The sequence below is a fragment of the Anolis carolinensis genome, chromosome 3 (genome assembly GCF_035594765.1).
Source record: "Anolis carolinensis isolate JA03-04 chromosome 3, rAnoCar3.1.pri, whole genome shotgun sequence".
NCBI lineage: Eukaryota > Metazoa > Chordata > Lepidosauria > Squamata > Dactyloidae > Anolis > Anolis carolinensis.
In genome coordinates, this window is record NC_085843.1 from 2,793,465 (window position 1) to 2,809,652 (window position 16,188).

A 16,188-nucleotide genomic window follows, 5' to 3' on the forward strand; every position below is an offset into this window, starting at 1 on the left:
CCTGGCTCTGGCTCACGAATGGGACCCTGAAGAAGGAGACAGAAGGCCTGATCCTTGCAGCCCAGGAGCAAGACATCAGAACAAATGCAATCAAGGCCAAGATCGAAAAATCAGCCGATGACCCAAAATGCAGACTGTGCAAGGAAACCGATCAACAGGAAAAACTCAGCCGCTATCAGGACCTCAAGATTGAACTTCAAAGACTCTGGCAGAAACCAGTGCAGGTGGTCCCGGTAGTGATGGGCACATTGGGTGCCGTGCCAAGAGATCTCAGACAGCATTTGGAAACAATAGACATTGACAAAATTACGATCTGCCAACTGCAAAAGACCACCCTACTGGGACCTGCACGCATCATCCGAAAATACATCACACAGTCCTAAACGCTTGGGAAGTGTTCGACTTGTGATTTTGTGATATGAAATCCAGCATATCTATCTTGTTTGCTGTGTCATAATAAAATATACTTTATTTATATTCCACTCTATCTCCGCAGGGGGACTTAGAGCGGATTACAGGTAAAGCCAATGTTTTGGCATTTTAATACCAAATGTTTTGGCATTTTAATACAATTTTCCCATTGTTATAGAACCAATTAGGAATTTATAACCCAGGAACAGCCAGCAAAGGGCCATGCAAAGGAGGCCGGTCCACACGGGGGAGCTGTCACACATCAAGCCCAGCCCAGGCGTTGAACATACAAGTTCCACATCATGTATCAGAAGGTTTTATTGCATCATAAGCCTCTGGTTTGCTGAGCCAGAAGGGGCCGCCAAAGGCCATCTAGTCCCACCCTTGGTTCCGTACAGAAAATCCAATCCTCATTGAGGATCACCATCCTCACTATATCCCCCATTTCTCTCTCTCAGGTCACTTTCTACATCGTCGTACAAGCAGATAATAATAAACATTAGACATGTCCAAAAAATCGTTTTGAATCGTGTATCGGATTTATTTCGGATTGTTCTCACTTTTTGATACGCATTCCGAGACATTGTCCCACAGCGCAACCAGCAATGTAATTTGAACCATTGTTGGCCCCTTCTCTAATTGTCTCTTAATGTTTCGTTAATTTCCCCCCCCCCCCAATTTTTTTTTTAAAATATATTTTTTAAAATATTTTTAATTTTTTTTTGTTTCTGCAACCTACCTTGAATGGGAGCTTAGCGCAGGCTAACATGGCTGCCGCTCCCCGGCCAATCAGAAGCTTCCACGATGGACGCATAGGTGGGGGCTCGGGTCCTCTGCGTCCACGTGGAAGATTGCCTAAAAGCCCGTTGTGTAGCCCGGGCGAGGTATTCTAGGCTGGGCTTTGTGCGGAGAGGGTGGTGGTCTGCAAGCGGAGAGCAAGCAAGCCTCTTGAGGGAGAGAGAGGGTGAAGTGGCCCGGTCTGGCTGTTCCCACAGAGGGGTTTGGAGAAAGGGTTAGGGTTTTGTTGCTGGTTCTTTCTCTTAGCAAGGGAATTTCTAGTTTTCAAAGTATCTTTGCACTCCTTGCCAGGGCATTGCTTGGCGTGGTGGTCACTGGTCCATTTCTAATTGAAGGCATTGGGTTAAGGCTTGTGGGATCACATAGCCAGAGACACCATTGATTTCCAGTGTCCTTCTTGCTTACAAATATAGCAAGAGAATTTCTAGTTTTCAAAGTATCTTTGCTCAACTTGCAAGGGCATTGCAAATTTGATGAGGATAGCTCAAGAAATGAGGGCGGGAGAGCCCTGTAAAAGTCCTCTCCCCTGGGTTCCTTTTTTGGTGCGATTGCGCATGCGCATCCACCATTTTAGAAACATTTAGAATCATTACGAATTTTCAGAAATATCCGAAATTTTTGGGTGAAAAAATCAGAAATATTTTCTTTATCGCCCCCTACTTTAGAAACGAGAATTGAAACATTTTTTTCATTGATCGGACATGCCTAATAAGCATGATCTGCTTGGAGATGCGAGTTCCACATCAATGCAAAACCATGCATCGCCATGACTGTATCCTCCAATATTTCTGTCTTGGGCCTTTCTATACTGCCAGATAATCCAATTCAAATCACAGGGTTGTTGTATGTCTTTTGGGCTGTGTGGCCATGTTCCAGAAGTATTCTCTCCTGACGTTTCGTCCACATCTATGGCAGGCATTCTCAGAGGTTGTGAGGCATGGAGAAACTAGGCAAGGAAAGGAAAAATATATATCTGTGGAGAGTCCAGGGAGAGTCCATACAACAACCCTGTGATCCCGGCCATGAAAGCCTTCAACAACACAATTCAAATCAGATAATCCAAATTTCATATGGCAATGTAGAAGGGCCTGGGACTACAAAACGAGAGAGTGATCTTCAATCTGAAGATGCCATTGATTGCAGTTTCCCCAGTCTCTCCAGACATGAAAAAATTGATTGCAAGTCACACTCTGATTTGAGTACCGCCAACAGAATAAACAGAATATAATATTATATTATATACAGGGTGACCATAAAGTCTCTTTACCATTTAAATGATAAAGAGACTTTATGGATACCCCGCATACCCATAATTCTAAGATGCACCCCATTTTAGAGGTAATTTTATAGGGGCAAAATCCATCTTGGGAACAAATAAATACAGTAGAAAACAACCTAATAATGCTTCTCAAGACTTTGCTTGAGAAGGAAATCCAAGAGTTGGAGTCCAAGCAATTACTGTTGTTGCTCTTAACTGATGCACCTCAGCACCTCACCTTGCTCTTAACACACACTCCACCACTTGGTTTTTACAGTTTATTGATAAAAGGTAGCAAAGTCTTAATAAAAAGCAGTAAAGAAAGCAGTATTCCAATTGCAAAGGTAATCTGCAGAATATAGTTCAAATTCTCTGTAGAGAATAGTTCAAAGTCTCTAATATAGCAAATCAGTCCTGAAAAATAAGGTAGCGTGAACTCCAAAATACTATCCAAACACAGGATCTAGTCAAGAAAAAATCAAGAATCTTTTTCCATGAGCAGAGACAAGGCAGGAATTAAGCTTCCAAAATCAATATTGCTTCGTCTGAAATCTTTCCCTATTTCTCCCTATTTAACCATGCTTACAGGCTAAGAAAGTATTCCTCTGACCTTGAGTTCCCACACATTTACTAGCTATTCTCACAGAACGCCTGGGACGATGAACTCTTAACCTGAAGCTAGGATCTCTATCTAAGGAAGGATCTCCTGACGCGCTGCTTGAGCCACCTGGACTTTGTTGATGCTCAAAATCTTGTGAAAGGTCACCCTTGTCACTAAGTTCAGCTTCCCTGCTAGCCTGTGGCCTTTCTGACAATTCAGAGCCTTCAACATTTTCTTGGTCAGCCTGCATTTCTGACAATTCAGAGATTTCAACATTTCCTTGGTCAACCTGCATAAACCCAAATCCCCCTTCATCATCAGACTGAACCACAACATTAACTTTATTTGTATCCTTTTTGCCAGAATTTGGACTCATTCTGAGGACATAGAGAGCCAGTGCAATATAGCTGCTTGAACGCTAGATGATGCAATGAGTGAATCCACCCAAGACCATTAAAACATAATGCTAGACACTCTCTCAGCCTCAGAGGAAGGCAAGGCAAACACTCTTTGAACAATTCTTGCTGAGAAAAGCTCACTTTAGGCTTGGCATAAGTCAGTAGCGACTTGAAGGTGCACACAACAACAATATACAGTAGTTTAAACACCTACAAAAGGTCCACATTAGCAACAAACAACTTGCAGTATGACAACGGTGAACCCGTGCACTTGGCAATGCTATTCATCTACAAGGGTTGAATGAAAAGTAATGCCTCCACCGTCATTTTCTGAAGCCGTCACGGAAGAAGTCGACACTCTGTTTCCGCAACCGGCGTCTCACAAGACCCATCATGCACAGATCTTCCGATGTCCAAGCAAAGCAATAATGTAACCCACAATTCTTGTGAAATGCCGATTATGTTTGAAATTTCTCTCCGAGTGATACGATGATCATCCTGAATCAACCTGTCAACCTTTTGTTTGTGAAACTCAGTGGGTGCTGTCACAGGACGTCCTACTCTTTGTTAGATGTTCCCACCTCAACATCGTTAAACTTACTCGTCCAATGACGTACAGGATTCACATCAACACAATCCCCATACACAGCTTGCATTCTCTGGTGAATCTCCTTTGGGGTGACACCTTCTGCTCTCAAGAATTCAGTGACTGCACGTGGCTTATGTCACATTGACAGGGTTCCATACTTTGCACTTTAACAACACAACCGTTCAATGCTAAGACTTCCCGCCAAATGGAACTGTAGAGGAGAGTCTATTGAACAAGCCAGGACCTGCCGCAGACCAGAACTGCCATCTCTTGAGGAGTTACGAAGGTGGAGGCATTATTTTTCATTCAACCCTCATAAAACGGAATTTTTCCTCGCTCTGGCCACAAATAGATCCTGCGTGCCTCAGCATCCGTATTTAAAATAGGCAACTCAACCTAGTATTTCAGGCAAAAAAATAATGACGTATTCCTCAGAAATATGCAAAGCCAGGTGCTTTCTTTGGCTAACTTGGAATAGAAGCTTTCCTTGCAAGGTCTCTTCTTCTCCGATCCCTTTCATGCCTCCGTTGAGAGTGAGCATCGCATTCTCAGCTCCCACGAGAGCCAAAGTCTCTGCAGAGACAGAAACTTTGCGGGAAAAGGTGCAAAAATGACTTCTTAGTACTATTTTACCACTAAGTTACTGAATCTTGGTGTGGATCTGTGGGTGCCGGAAGCTGATAACATTCAGGATGTCAAGAAGAGATGGGAATCAGTTCCATTGCTGGCAGGCTGGCCTTCTTCTCTCCTTTTCATGCTGCAAGGAGCCACGAGTGCATCCTCTAGACTGCAGAATTAATGCAGCTGGGCATCACTTTCACTGCTGTTTGATGAAGCACCAGGTCTCTTTGGCAGAGAAAGCTAAAGGCCCGGGCTGTGGCGCAGGCTGGTGAGCAGCCAGCTGCAGCCAGCTGCAACAAATCACTCTGACCAAGAGGTCATGAGTTTGAGGCCAGCTTGGAGCCTGCGTTTGTCTCTGTCTTTGTTCTATGTTAAAGGCATTGAATGTTTGCCTTATATGTGTAATGCGATCCGCCCTGAGTCTCCTTCAGAGTGAGAAAGAAGGGCGGAATATAAATACTGTATGGGCTAGTAACCAGCTGCAATAAATCACTACTGACCGAGAGGTCATGAGTTCGAAACCCGGGTTGGGTTAAGCCCCCGACCATTAAATAGCCCGGCTTGCTGTTGACCTATGCAGCCCCGAAAGACAGTTGCATCTGTCAATTAGGGAAATTTAGGTACGCTTTATGCGAGAAGGCTAATTTAACTAATTTAGTAAAGGTAAAGGTTTCCCCCTGACATTAAGTCCAGTCGTGACCGACTGGGGGTTGGTGCTCATCTCCATTTCTAAGCTGAAGAGCCGGCGTTGTTCATAGACACCTCCAAGGTCATGTGGCCAGCATGACTGTATGAAGCGCCGTTACCTTCCCGCCAGAGTGGTACCTATTGATCTACTCACATTTGCATGTTTTCGAACTGCTAGGTTGGCAGGAGCTGGGGCTAACAGTGGGCGCTCACTCCACTCCCGGGATTTGAACCTGGGACCTTTCGGTCTGCAAGTTCAGCAGCTCAGCGCTTTAACACACTTCACCACGGAAGTGTGTTATATATACAGTATAATATAAACAATATATGTGTCAGCTCACCACAGCCGCTCCTGAATGAACACACGAGACTCTCTGTGTTATCACCAGAAACTTTTACTGTAGGAAACATGAACATCAAAAAAGCCAAGAATGGGAGGCTCCGGCCAACCATCCTTTATATACCCTCCCCCTCATTTGAAAAGTCTCTTCCCGCTCAGTAAAACCCCGCGCAAATTCCCCGCCAAGTCCAGCAGCCGTTTCTTCTCCGAGTCCTGAGCCGCAGGTGTCTTATCAATGTCAGTGACCCTGAAACTCAGAGCCACATCCAGGCTCTAGTAGCAGGGTTCTGACATGGCGTCCTCCTCCCCTTCGTCCTGGAAGGAAAAGATTAAACACAACTATTGTTCTCCGCTGTCCAGAGTTCCTTTATACTTTTTTAACAGGCTGCAATGGAATACCGGGTGTACCTTTCCTAGGTCCTTGGGTAGCCTCAGCTCATAGGTCACTTCGTTTATTCTTTTTGCTACCCTGAACGGCCCTATATAGCGTGGAGCCAATTTTTTAGATGGGAACCCCAATTTCAGGTTTTTTGTGCTCAGCCAAACCAGATCCCCTTCGCCCAATTTGTCCCCCTCTCGGCGCCTACGATCGGCAAAGAGCTTGTACTTCTTTTGTGTTTCCCGCAATGCCTCCACCACGGTCTGCCACCCTTGCTTAATTTTGGCCGGCCATTCCTTGTCGGTCTGGCCCTCTCCTTCCTTCCACTCGGGTAGCCTGGGGAAAGGTGCCACCTCCTGTCCGTATACTATTTCGAATGGGGCACGACCTGTGGCCGAATGTACGGCCCCGTTAAAAGCCATCTCAGCAAACGGTAGAAGGTCCGCCCAATCATCCTGTCTATAATTGGTGTACATCCTCAAGAATTGGCACAGTGTTTGTTGGGTGCGTTCGACTCCCCCGTTGGTTGCGGGATGAAAAGCCGAGCTCAGGTTCCTTTCTGCTCCTAACAGCTGTAAGAATTTTCCCCAAAATTTTGCAGTAAATTGGACTCCCCGGTCGCTAATTATTTTGTCGGGACACCCGTGTAGGCGATATACATGCTTCACATACAAATCAGCAAGTTTTTCAGCTGAGGGGAGTTTCGGCAGGGCCACAAAGTGTGCCTGTTTTGAGAATAGGTCCAATATTGTCCAAATGTATCTGTGGCCTCTGCTGGGGGATAGTTCGCCTACAAAATCCATGGCCACGCATTCCCATGGCCTCATGGGCTCCACCACCTTCTGCAATAGCCCCTGGGGCTTCCCCGGTGGTGTTTTTCCCTCTGCACATAATTCACACTGCGTGACGTACCCCCTGGCGTCTTTCCTCATTCCGGGCCACCAGCATTGTTTGGCCAACAGTTTAATAGTCCTGGTGGGGCCTAGATGACCCGCACCCTTGTTATCGTGGCACTTCCTTAACATTTCTCGTCTTAAACATTCAGGAATATACAATTTCTTATTTACAAACACCAAATCCCCACACAATTCTCCCTTTTCCTTGTTAGTTTGTAACCATTTGTCCATTCCATACGCTCGCTTCAACTCTTCCTCCCATATTTCTCCTCCCCCCGTGGAAATGGCAGTACGTTTGTTTTCTTTGGCCGCTTGTGCTCGAGTTAGTACTGCCAGGCCCCACTGCTTATCTAGGAACAGGCTCCCTTCAGATTCCTGAATTCCTCCCCCGTGCTGAGGCATCCGAGAGAGAGCGTCAGCGAGTATGTTATGTTTCCCCTGGAAGAATCTGAGTCTGAAATCAAAACGGCTGAAATATTGGGCCCATCTAATTTGCTTCGCTGATAGTTTACGAGGGGATCTTAGATACTGTAAATTTCTATGATCAGTCCACACCTCAAACGGTGTTCCACTTCCTTCCAGAAAGTGTCTCCAGCACTCTAGTGCTTTTAGAATCGCTAAGGCTTCTCTCTCCCAAATCGGCCAGTTTTTTTCTGTATCGCTAAACTTTTTTGACAGATAGCCACATGGCTTCAGGTTCCCCCCCTCGTCTTTCTGCAGCAGAACTGCCCCATATGCCCGGTCTGACGCATCGCAATGTAGTACAAAGGCCTTAGACATATCAGGGTGCTGTAGGACAGGTTCCTCAGTAAAACGCTTTTTAAGGGCTTCGAAAGCTTCCTGGCATTCTATTGTCCATGTCAGTTTGGCCCCTGGGGCCTTCACTTTGGCTGTTTCTCCCCTGCCTTTAGTTTTTAACAAATCCGTTAATGGCAAAGTGAGGCGCGCAAAGTCCTTGATAAATGTTCTATAGAAGTTTGTGAACCCTAGGAAGGATTGCAGCTGCTTCCGTGTTTTGGGGGCTTCCCACCCCCTCACGTCTTCCACCTTCGCAGGGTCCATCGCCACTCCCTGGGAGGAAATCCTATACCCCAGAAAGTCTATCTGGTCTTTATTGAACTCGCACTTGGCAAGCTTCGCATACAGTTTCGCTTCCCTCAACTTTTGTAGGACTTCCCTGACTAGTTCTACGTGTTGTTCCTTAGTTCGAGACATTATCAATATGTCATCTAAAAAAATAAAGACTCCCTTGTACAACAATGGATGCAATACTTCGTTGATTAATTGCATGAACGCGGCCCCTCCCCCGCACAAACCGAAGGGGAGCACACGATAATTGAATAATCCGAATGCGCAGGAGAAGGCCGTCTTCCACCTGTCCTCTGGTTTGATCTGCAATTTATGGTACGCTTCAATTAAGTCCAATTTAGTGAATATCTGTCCCTCCGATAACTGGGCGATCAAGTCCTTCACTAAGGGTAGGGGGTATTTATTTACAGTACTGATTGCATTTAGGCCCCTGTAGTCAATGCAGAGCCTCAGCGTTTGGTCCTTTTTCCGCCTGAACAACACAGGCGCCCCTAGAGGGGAATTTGAAGGCTCTATGAAACCCCTCGCTAGGTTTTTATCAATGTATTTTCTCAGTTCCTCCTTTTCCCTAGCTGACATCGGGTATATTTTTGCCTTGGGAAGCTCTGCTCCTGGGACTAGCTCTATTTTCACTTCAACTCTCCGCTTCGGTGGGAAATTGTCTGCTTCCTTCTCATCAAACACGTCCACAAAATCCCGATACTCTGGGGGTAATTTATCTGCCAGTTCTGCTATTCTGATAGAGTCTTCCTCCCCCCTTTTCCCTGGCTCCCTCTCAACTTCCTGGCTCCCTTCTTCCAAATTCATCCTGAAGATCATGCTCTTATCCTCCCAGTTGATTTGCGGGTTGGCCTGCCCCAGCCACGGCATGCCTAGTATCACATTATAGCTGGCTATTTGTGATATCACAAATGACACCTTTCCTTCCCAACTCCCTATCTTACACTTTACATCTTCGGCACTGTACTTAGCTAACGATCCCGATGCTGTGGATCCGTCCAACTGCGAAAAAGCTATTGGGGATTCTAGGTTCGTTCTTTCGCATCCCAATCCCTCGGCTAATTCAGGGGAGATGATGTTCCTGGAACATCCACAATCCACAAATGCTTTGCAGGTTGCTTGTTTGCTGCCATTTTCAAGCTGAATGGGGACCACTATCATAGCTTTGTCCTGACTTACCAACCCCCCCGAGTGGTGCCTCATCGGTGGTTCTTCCTCGGCGCGTTTTCCTGCCACGGCTCTGGGTTTGGGCTGGCCTCCGCCTTCCCCTTTTCTCTGCCAGCACTCGGCAGCCCTGTGGCCCAACCGGCCGCACACGAAGCAGCCACTCCTGCTGGCGCTCACGTTCCCTGTCGGCTCCGCTCTCCTCCCGGCTGGGGCTGATCCCTCCTTCCGGCTCCCCTCTTTCATCTGCGGCCGTTGCTGTAGCGCTCCTCGGTGCCTCCTCGCCTGGGCCAGCGATGTCTCGACGCGCCCCGCCAGCTGAATCCATCCGCGCAGTGTGTCAGGCTCATCACGATGCACCGCCCAGGAGAGGATCTCCCGCCTGAGACCCTCTTTGAAGAGTTCTATCTTTGTTACTGCAGACCATTCCGGCACCTTTTCGGCGAGGCATTGGAACTCCTCCGCATACTCAGATACCGACCTCTGCCCCTGGGAGACGGTCTTCAACTTCTCCCTCGCCCGGATCTGCTCCAGTGGATCTCGGAAACGGGTCTCCAGGGCCCCCATAAAGCGTCGGAGTGACCCCAGACATGGGTCGCGCCGCGCGTGCAGCTGAACGTACCAGCTGGCCGCTCCCCTCTTCAACACTGCACCAATGGCCCGTATCCGGCTGGATTCCGTTCTAAAAGTGTGAGCATTGTCCTCCATATAGCCCCTCACCGTGGTCAGGAAAAAATCCAGTTCAGAGGACTCTCCCCCAAACTCGATCCTTAGTTCCTCTCGTCTCGGTAGGGGTCCCTGTGGTGGCAATCCCCAATTCTCCGCCCGTCGCAAGCCCCCTTGCGGACCAGTGGGCCCCGCTGCTGCTTCTCTTGGCCCTGTGCCACGCCCGGCATTCGCCAGGGGCACCAGGGTCTCAGCTGGGAGCGTAGCTGGGATTCTCGGAGGTTTTTCCCCTTCGTCGTCACTCTCCTCCACCCGCGTCAGGCTTGTTTGGGTCTTGGGCCGGGCGCCGGGCTCCTTTCGCATTTCCCTTCCCTTCGGTGCTGGGAGGTCTGCAAAGCCCTGGCTGCTTCCCACGCTCACGTCCCACATTGAGCCAGCCCGAAGTTCCCTTCCTCTCTCTGGCTCCGCCAAAAACGCCAGGCGCTCCATCGCCCTCGACATCACTGCCAGGGTGGTCTCCATCGCCGACATCCTCTCCTCCAGAAACACCATCCTTTGTGGGCCTGGGGAAGGTGAACCTTCCTCTCCTCCGGTGCTGTCTCCCCGCACCACTCCACGCCTCTGGGTTACCCCATTTGGCTGGGCATAAGCGGTGGATGACGCCAGGGCCGCCAGCTGGTGGAACTCAGCGTCCGGCTCGGGAGTGGCCCTTTCCGACCTTCCTCCTCCTGCGCCCAAGAGCTCTTCATCCTCCACTTGCATGTTACACCTCACCGCTACAGCGGGATGGTGTCCGTATTCTTGGCTTAGTGTCAGCTCACCACAGCCGCTCCTGAATGAACACACGAGACTCTCTGTGTTATCACCAGAAACTTTTACTGTAGGAAACATGAACATCAAAAAAGCCAAGAATGGGAGGCTCCGGCCAACCATCCTTTATATACCCTCCCCCTCATTTGAAAAGTCTCTTCCCGCTCAGCAAAACCCCGCGCAAATTCCCCGCCAAGTCCAGCAGCCGTTTCTTCTCCGAGTCCTGAGCCGCAGGTGTCTTATCAATGTCAGTGACCCTGAAACTCAGAGCCACATCCAGGCTCTAGTAGCAGGGTTCTGACAATATGTATGTATAATATATACAATATATGTATGTAATATTGTAATATTGCAATATTATTAGTAATAAAAAGGTAAAGGTTTCCCCTGACGTTAAGTCCAGTCTTGGCTGACTCTGGGGGTTGGTGCTCATCTCCATTTCTAAGCCAAAGAGCCAGCGTTGTCCATAGACACCTCCAAGGTCATGTGGCCGGCATGACTGCATGGAGCTCCGTTACCTTCCCGCCAGAGTGGTACCTATTGATCTACTCACATTTGCATGTTTTCGAACTGCTAGGTTGGCAGGAGCTGGGGCTAACAGTGGGCGCTCATTCCACTCCCGGGATTTGAACCTGGCACCTTTTGGTCCGCAAGTTTAGCAGCTCAGCGCTTTAACTCACTGTGCTACCAGGGGCCCTTTTAACTAATTTACAACACCATAAAACAGCCAGCAAAACACGAGGAAAGGAATGAGGAAGTACAGCCACTAGTGGACGGTGAAGCAACAGCTCCCCCTGTGGCCGGAATCGTGAAGCTGGAAAAAAATGTTAAATGCCTCTGTGTCTGTCTATACTGTATGTTGTTTGTCTGTTGGCACTACCTCTCCCATTTGATATACTTTGCACTTTGGCCCAGATCTTTGTTTTACTCTCCTGCTTTTAATATTTTATGCTATATGTTGATTACTATGATGGTTTTATCGATATTGATGTTTTATTGTTGGTATAATTGTTTTATCATTTTATTGTTGTATGTTTTCGGGCTTGTTCCCCATGTAAGCCGCTCCGAGTCCCCATTGGGGAGATGAGGCGGGGTATAAAAATTAAGTTGTTATTATTATTATTATTATTATTATTATTATTATTATTGGCATTGAATGTTTGCCATATATGTGTTCATTGTAATCCGCCCTGAGTCCCCTTCGGGCTGAGAAAGAAGGGCGGAATATAAATACTGCAAATAAATAAATAAATAAATAAATAAATAAAATAAACTGTAAGGGACCTGTCCATGGGTCCTTTCAGTGCTTTCGGAGGGGAAGGAAAGAGAAGTTCCAAAGAGAGTTAAAAAAAGAAACAAACCTTTTACTATATTTTATCCTGGCCAAGCAAGGTGACAGTCTTTAAACCGACTTGCTCACCCAAACCTTTGTTCACCATTTTATATTTTTATATTGTTTTAATTGTTTTATTGGATTTTCATTGCTGTTTTAATTATGTGTAGGCATCGAATTGTTGCCAATTTTGTAAGCCACCCTGAGTCCCTTCGGGTGAGAAGGGCGGGATATAAATGTTGGAAATAAATAAATAATAATAATAACTTTCAAAACCAGTGAGGTAACTTTTTGGCTCCCTTGTACCAGCTGCTTCATCCTCCTTATCTCTGTTTGCTTCTACAGTAGAGCCTCACTTATCCAACATAAACGGGCCAGCAAAACGTTGGATAAGCGAATATGTTGGATAATAAGGAGAGATTAAGAAAAAGCCTATTAAACATCAAAATAGGTTATGATTTTACGAATTAAGCACCAAAACATCATGTTTAACAACAAATTTGACAGGAAAAAATAGTTCAATACGCAGTAATGTTATGTTGTAATTCCTGTATTTACGAATTTAGCACCAAAATATCACGATGTATTGAAAACATTGACTACAAAATTGCGTTGGATAATCCAGAACGTTGGATAAGCGAGTGTTGGATAAGTGAGACTCTACTGTAGTTAGAAACAGAAAGAATCAGTTCAACAGAAGGAGGTTTGGGGGGGATTTACGCTGAGTTTAGCAGCTGAAGCTGAGCAATGCAATGCTATGCCATGCAGATTTATTTTCTCTTATTTACTTATCTTAAAGTGTCATCTCTCTCAGAACCAAGGAGTGTTGGTGCCTCGCCAAACTACAACTCCCAGGATTCCACATCAGCTAAAGTCGTGTCAGACTGTATTGAAATCAGCCTTTAATGCAGGTTGGCTGGAAGAATCTGGAAACTGCAACAGCAAAGGAAAGAGATGACTAAGGGTGCATCTGCACTGCAGATGACATGGCTTTAATTATTTTGCCTCACTGCTCTGGGGTCCTGGGAATCAGAGTTTTGCAAAGAATCCCGGGAGCTGTCATTTTGCAATATGTTTTGACCAAGTCCACTAACTAATAATAACAATAATAGCAAAAATAACTTTATTCTTATATCCCACCCCATCTCCGCGAAGGGACTCAGGGTGGCTCACATGGGGGCCAAGCCCAGCAATACACAATATAATACAATCCCATGAATACATTTAAAGCATAGAAACATAAAAATATAAAACATATAATACATTAACACATACTCAAGCAATAGCTAATAGTCAGGCACGGTGAACATATTCCACTGGGGGCAAGGCAAATGTTGTCTTTGTGCAATATCTTATAAACCTCAATAATAATAATAATAATAATAATAATAATAATAATAATAATAATACACAGATAATAATACACAGATGGAACTGGACAATTTGGACAGAAAAACAAGAAAACTCATGACCATTCATCATTCACTGCACCCTCGCAGTGATGTTGACCGGCTATATCTGCCTAGAAAATCAGGGGGCAGAGGACTCTTACAAGTCAAACAAGCAGTCAAAGAAGAAGAACATGCCCTGGCAGAAGATGTCAAGCAAAGTGAAGAGCCTGCTTTGATTGAAGTCAAAAATCAGAAACTCCTCAAAACACAGCAGACAAAAAACCAGTACAAGAAAACCGCACTACAAACTAGAGCTGACAGCTGGCACAACAAAACATTGCATGGAAAGTTCCTTGACAAAATTGAAGGAAAAGCGGATAAGGAGAAGACCTGGCTCTGGCTCACGAATGGGACCCTGAAGAAGGAGACAGAAGGCCTGATCCTTGCAGCCCAGGAGCAAGCCATCAGGACAAAGACAATTCAGGCCAAGATTGAAAAATCAGCTGATGACCCAAAGTGCAGACTGTGCAAGGAAACCGATGAAACCATTGATCATATCCTCAGCTGCTGTAAGAAAATCGCACAGACAGACTACAAACAGAGGCACAACTATGTGGCCCAAATGATTCATTGGAACTTATGCCTCAAGTACCACCTCCCAGCAGCAAAGAACTGGTGGGATCACAAACCTGCAAAAGTCTTGGAAAATGAGCATGCAAAGATACTGTGGGACTTCCGAATCCAGACTGACAAAGTTCTGGAACACAACACACCAGACATCACAGTTGTGGAAAAGAAAGAGGTTTGGATCATTGATGTTGCCATCCCAGGTGACAGTCGCATTGATGAAAAACAACAGGAAAAACTCAGCCGCTCTCAGGACCTCAAGATTGAACTTCAAAGACTCTGGCAGAAACCAGTGCAGGTGGTCCCGGTGGTGATGGGCACACTGGGTGCCGTGCCAAAAGATCTCAGCCGCCATTTGGAAACAATAGACATTGACAAAATTATGATCTGCCAACTGCAAAAGGCCACCCTACTGGTATCTGCGCGCATCATCCGAAAATACATCACACAGTCCTAGACACTTGGGAAGTGTTCGACTTGTGATTTTGTGAAACGAAATCCAGCATATCTATCTTGTTTGCTGTGTCATAATATAATAATAATAATAATAATAATAATAATAATAATAATAATAATAATAATAATAATAATGTATATACTCGAGTATAAGCCTAGTTTTTTCAGCCCTTTTTTAGGATTGAAAAAAACCCTTTCAATCAGCAGGGTTTTCTCCCACCCTGGGCATTCCACAGGTATATATAGACTCCACTTGCCTCATTTCCAACCGACCTCTGAACAGACCTTTGAGGATGCCAGCCACAGATGCAGGTCAAATGTCAGGAGAGAATGCTACTGGAGCATGGCCACGCACCTCTAGATCTGGTTCCTTTGGAGTATCTGGGGAGGGAAAGACCTCATTACTGATCGATGTAACTGATTCAATAAAACTCTAGCTGCCCTGACTTTGCGTTCTTCTGTGATGGAGGTTTTAAATCCGAGGCTGGATGGACATCTGTCGGGAGGGTTTGTATTCCCAAAAGCCTTCCAAAGGGTTGGTGTCCTGTTTTGTCTTTGAAGAACAGCCTTAAAACACAGTGGTAAGTAAATGAAAATTTCTTTACTTCAGCAAAACATAAAAAATAGCACACTCAGTGGAATAATGCAAAATGCAGCAAGGAAGTCTCAGGGCAAACACAGTTCTTAGTCTCTGAAAAATTCCCAAATCAAATAAAGGTCTTACTTCAGACAAAGAAACAGCAATAAATCCTTTTTTTGTGTGTCAGGAGCAACCAGAGTTGCTTCTGGAGTGAGAAAATTGGCCGTCTGCAAGGACGTTGCCCACGGGACGCCCGGATGTTTGATGTTTTACCATCCTTGTGGGAGGCTTCTCTCATGTTCCCGCATGGAGCTGGAGCTGATAGAGGGAGCTCATCCACGCTCTCCCCGGGTGGGATTCGAACCTGGCAGCTTTCAGGTCAGCAACCCAACCTTCAAGTCACGAGGCTTTATCCCCTAGGCCACCGGAGGCTCCTAGTAATAAATTCTTAGAAGCAGTTTTCCAAATGCAGACGCGAAGCAGGCACAAGGGGAGCGAGGGCTTAGGCATTAGAGTCAGTTTGTTACCAGCAAGAGCTGGCTGCACCTGCTTCTAATTTATAGCCCTGAGTCCCCTCACAGCTGCTAGGGCAGTTCCTAATTACTTGGCTGCATTTCTGGCAGGTATTCTAGCTGAACGTCTCTGCTCTGTTTCCTTTCGCCTTTCCTGAAATGTAGGTACTTGCAAAATCTCAGATTCCAACTCACCTTCAGATTCACGAATGCTTTCCTGCTCCCCTTCCCCTTCTGAAGAAGAGGAATCCCTAACAGTTGGATTGGATGACATTTGGGGATCCCTTCCGTTGCTACGGCTTCATGTTTGTATGGTTCCCTGTCAGCTTGGAGGACCACCACTGTAAGCGACAAAAGACAACACAAGAAACCCCAAAGAAGGACCCTTTTCGTCACGAATCCCTCTCCGCCGCCTTTTTATTTTTAGCAGCCTCGAAACAGCGTTGCCTTATAAAGATTTCATCAGTGGCATTTGGAAAAAGGGCCTTTGTGGCTCCCCGGGGCTGATGCAAAGCCGGGGACGGGGACACGGAGGTTTTCTATCTAAATGGCCGCCTGGCTGTGAGCACCGCAGCCGGACTC

The 16,188-nt window shown here is 46.2% G+C and overlaps 1 protein-coding gene across 1 annotated transcript in view; it reads left to right on the forward strand.

The window, feature by feature from the left end:
* Positions 1-16,188, forward strand: part of pgm2l1 (phosphoglucomutase 2 like 1) — a 380,072-nt gene that overhangs the window by 170,548 nt on the left and 193,336 nt on the right. The window lies entirely within an intron of this gene.